Source organism: Lolium perenne, unplaced genomic scaffold (assembly GCF_019359855.2).
Source record: "Lolium perenne isolate Kyuss_39 unplaced genomic scaffold, Kyuss_2.0 unplaced80, whole genome shotgun sequence".
NCBI classification, from domain to species: Eukaryota; Viridiplantae; Streptophyta; class Magnoliopsida; order Poales; family Poaceae; genus Lolium; species Lolium perenne.
In genome coordinates, this window is record NW_027249038.1 from 15,319 (window position 1) to 20,000 (window position 4,682).

At 47.7% G+C, this 4,682-nt stretch overlaps 1 long non-coding RNA gene across 6 annotated transcripts; it reads left to right on the forward strand.

Annotated features, from left to right (window-relative positions):
• The first annotated feature begins 267 nt into the window (after positions 1–267).
• LOC127320892 (uncharacterized) lies at positions 268–3,022 on the forward strand. 6 transcript variants are annotated; one of them, XR_007863646.2, is made up of 5 exons: positions 268–815; positions 1,120–1,216; positions 1,446–1,634; positions 2,075–2,164; positions 2,636–3,022. It is a non-coding gene; the product is annotated as an uncharacterized lncRNA (long non-coding RNA). The 6 variants fall into 6 exon arrangements; XR_007863645.2 differs by having other exon boundaries at positions 1,446–1,595; XR_007863647.2 differs by having other exon boundaries at positions 1,446–1,575.
• Positions 3,023–4,682: the final 1,660 nt, after the last annotated feature.

Sequence of the window (4,682 nt, forward strand, 5' to 3'; positions counted from 1 at the left end):
AGTAGTGTAAACTCAGTGGACTCGTGTGCGTGGATGTATGGTTGAATTCCAAGTTTGGAGCGTATATACTATGAAGCTAGCTCGATTGATTCAATTGAGCGTATACGTGAGCCAGGATGCATGCTGCTAAAAATCCTTTCAATTTTTGGACACTTGATCGATCTTATGGTAGGTGAGTAAAGTGACTCGTCTAATTGGCAGAATCCCGCGCTATCTGAAATTCCAAAATTCACATGAAAAAAAAGCCATCGAAATTATTGAGTTGGGCCAAGACGAGAGGTCCTCATCTAGGTTTTGTTTTGGGCCAAACGAAGCGCATCCTCCAACTTCCCCTCGCCGCCGCCTCAACTCCTGCCGCCGGCCGCCGCTCGCCGCCCACCCATCTCCCTCGATGCCGGACATCCCCACCCACCAAATTCCCTCCGCCCCGCTGTCCAACCCTTGCTCATCGCCTCCTGGACACGCCGTCGCCGTCGAGTAGCACCGCCCGAGGCTCAAGCCGTCGCCGTCGAGGAGCACCGCCCGAGGCTCAAGCCGGCGCTGGACCTCCTCCATGGCGTCCGCGTCTACCTCTCCCTCCTCGGTCAAGTCCCGATCTCCGTTTCCTGACCTTGATTTTATTCCTATTGCTCATGCTCTGTCCCGTGCAGAAATTTTGGAGGGGGTCATGGCCGGCCTCCCCCATCTGCTGCTCTGCTGGTGACTGTGTGCTCGCCAGCACGGCCAAGGAGACGCCGACGACCACGCACCATGAGTCGGCGACCTGGACATGATCGTCCAGGAGAACCCGACCACGGCGACGCCCACAGAATAAGGTCCTCACCTTTCCCCCATCTTCCTGCCGTGCACGAACCTAGTTCTTCCCCACGATGACATTGTCAGTGTGCACCTCTCACACGTGAGCATATAGTTGTAAGAATGTCAGGCATTTCATTCTAGATGAGTGTGATAAGATGCTAGAGTCACTTGGTATGCTGCCATGCATCAGCTTTGCCATGACGTTGATTGTTGCCTAGTTCTCTCGCTGATTAGCCATGTGCTCGAGATGATATCTTTGCCCCTGATTCATGTAACTAGAGCTCGAAAATAAATTTTCCTTTTGTTTTTTGTATTTATCAGGGGAGAAGTGGAGCTGGAGCTTGTCAGGAGGTAGCGATGGCTGCCAGATCCGGCTGGAAGGATGCGGTGGCCTTCTTTTTCGACTCCGTGGGTTTAGGTGAGTCCTCGGGTGGCCATGGCACTAGACTCCGTGGATTTATGATATGGATGCCATAGTACATTCAAGTCTCCACAAGTCTTGTTTTTGACATGATGATCCGTGACACCATCAAGCCATGTTTGTGTTGGTGTTTTGCAATTCTATTGACATGTTAGGCCAATTTCGAAATCTGATCCTTCTTGCTAAATCCGCCCTAGCTGACCATCATGTTTTGTTCTTGTTCAAGGAAAATGAGGACTAAATGAGAGACATGTGTCGCAGCTGGAACCTGTGGCTGCAGGCCATCACTTGGAAGGAAGCTGGAAGACCCTGGGGACAAGCTTGGCCGGCTTCCTTTCTAGCGCCTTAATGAACTGGTTATGATGCATGTTATGTTGTATGTAACTTGCATGCTGCTGTGCATCAACTTTGCCCGGTATTGTCCGGTGATGCGGACATTTTCGTTGATTATATGTTTGTGTCACATGGGCTGTGTCGTATGCACCATTGTCTTAATTGACGTATGATATTTGCTGTGTAGGTTTGGATGTCCAAAAACAGGCAAGGTCTTGCCAAAATTTTGAGCACTCCCTTGCTAATTAATTTCGAACATCCTTGCTACTTAGTAGCTTAATGACTAGTTCTATTTATTAAATAAAATCCTGCTGATCTTTGTAAACAAGTAGAAAGAAGTAATTGTTGACAAGTGCTAGATAGGAAGCAGAATCAATCATCGATAAGGATCTGTTGCCTTTCTTGGAAATTGTTTTAGCTTTATCAGTTCCTTGTGTAAATTAGAAGTTTGGAATTAGACCAGTTCCTGATTCCTGTAACTTGAGCTCCAAAATAATTTGTCTTTTCGTTTTTGTATTCCAGGGATAAATTGAGCTGGCCCAGAAGGTAGCCATGGCTGCCGGATCTGGCCGGCAGGCAGCGGTTCCTTCTTCTTCGAATCCGTGGGTTTAGGTGAGTACTCGGGTAGCCATGACACCAACTCTTGATTTAGTTGAGGCTGGTTTAGGACCATACCATGGCTATATGTTGGTGCTATGAGAGTGTCACCTCTTATGTCCTTTCCATTTCTTTGAGATCATGCTATGCGTTGTTTTCAAGAGGCTGGTTGCACCTGTTTGAAGCTATCTGTTTAGATTAATGTTTGAAGCTAGAGGTAGAACCTGGAGTCACACTAAACCAAAATTTTCATATAATTTGGGCTGAACCTTGATCTTGAGTTACTATTATTAATGTGTCTGGTTACGCTTGTTTGGAGCTGATCTGCACTAAAGTGGCTAAGTTCCGATCCATATTAAGTGCCGGGATTATTATTGTTTTGCTTAGCTGATTCCTAAAATGAATTCTGTTAGGAAGCTCATTGATGCCTGTGCTGGATGTTCCTAGTTTTAATAAGAAAGAGTAACACAACTTCCTTTTTTTCAGCATGTAAAGAAAGAAGAGCAAGAAGGCTAGAAAGAAGGACCTGCCCAGATCCTTTCACTTTCTGCATGTAATCTTCTTGGTGCTGTAGTTGGGAAGCGCGAACCAGGTGTCCCGTCGTGTGTAGTGCCGCTCTTCGGTCCTTGTAATATTCGGTTGTACTCGATGTTGTAAAATCCATTTTTGTAATGCTCCAGGCTTTGGAAGTTGTAACAATTTGGGTAGTACTCCATGTGCACGTGTGTGATGTTTGTTCCTGGTTCGCGTTTCTTTGGGTTAGACTTGTCAGGAAGGTTGGATCGTGTGGCTGTACGAACATTTATTCTACTACTACTATATTGTTTGATTTGTGGTCTGAATGTTGCAAAACGAGGAAATGTCATGGCAAAATGTTGAGTACTATGACTAATTAAACTTGCATTGACTTATTAGCTTAGTTTCTTTCTCATAATTAACTGCACATTTTTGTGTCTCAAATGGACCAGGTCGATCAGATGAGAAGGTCCATCGGTTTGCGGAGGATAAATTAGTATATCACTTATCTTTCATTTGTGCATACAGACGCAGTGTTGCTACCATACACGCACACACAGCGGAAAATAAGGGAAAAACTAAGACCCCGCAAATAATTGGATCGATTGGGACTTAATTGGTTTCCAAATATAGCGCCAAAATTTTCGTTTTGGGCTGCGCGGTAATCTCCACTAATCTAGCTGAAACGTCCTCCAAAAAAAATGTTGAAACGGCATACAGACTTGTTCCAGATTGACCCAGATGAAACATCGATCCCTCGCGCGATCCACCCATACCATGCTGCCGTGAAAGTCACAAGGTACTTTGGTCGATCTGAAGGGCAGATCCTGCAGATTGATGATCAAATGTCAGCATACCAAGCACCAGACTTCACAAGGCTACATAGTTAAAGACTGTTTGGAATATTTAAAAAAGACCCAACATGTGATGTTCCTAGTTTCTTACTTAATAGCAACCAGACAACATTAGATGACGATCCGCGAGTACTGCATGATCCGCTCCCGTAATCAGGCTTACCCTGCCGCTAGCCCCCACCAGCGTCGAACACTTGGATGGATTTCAAATCTTATTGAAGTGGACGGCCGCGACGATTATTAGGTGGAGGGCAGCCATGGGCCATCAACAAACAAAGGTTCAGCAAAACATGATTGGTGTTCATGGTTTGATTTGGAAACTCTGAGGTTCGTAACGATTATTAGGTTTCCTCCTCTCGCCCCCGCGTGGCGACAGGGGGAAACCCTAGATAGCCGCCGCCATGGGGCGCGGTTGGGCTCTGCCTGGTCGTTGTCGGCGGCGGCGGGGCTTGCTCGTCCCCTAGCGGGGTGGATCGGTGCGGGAAGGATCCTCGCTAGTTGGGTGTGGTGCGCTCGCCGGGCACCACGGCGTGCTGGCTGCTCGATGCGCGGCGGTGTGAGCGGCGCGCTCGACGTCGTGAGCGGCAGCGCGCCTAGGGCATCGACAGCGCGTTGGACGGCAACCTGGGCGCCGGTCTGGGCGGCGTCCTGGCAATGGTGGTGGTGGTGGCCGCTGGTGACGGGCCATGCGAGCGGTGGAGGTGCGAGGTGGGACGGACCAGATGCGTGTCTCCTTTCCCTCTCTGTGATCTTTGTTATCGCCGGTGGAGGGTTGGCCGGTTGCAAGGCATCTCGCCGCGTTGCCTCGACTGGCATGGGATGGTCGGCGGTGTTGCCTTGGTTGTCGGCGGCTAAAACATTTTGGCAAGTTATTAATTTAGCCACACCCCAAATTAATTAATTACCCGGATTACTTGCTATAAACTCGGAAGTTGATTGGGTAAAAACAAATAGTACTACCCCATTCCATCAATACATTTTGTGTTCGTAAATAATTTCCAGGATGGCTCTCCCCTATAAACTAGGAAGTTGATTGGGCGTGGGAAAAAAATCACCCCTAAATCACGACACATTAATTCTATATACTCCCAGATTTTGTAGCTCAATTAAGTTTCGTCCTTGATCCGTGGGATTAGCCCTTGGACATGAACAAAGTTGAGCAA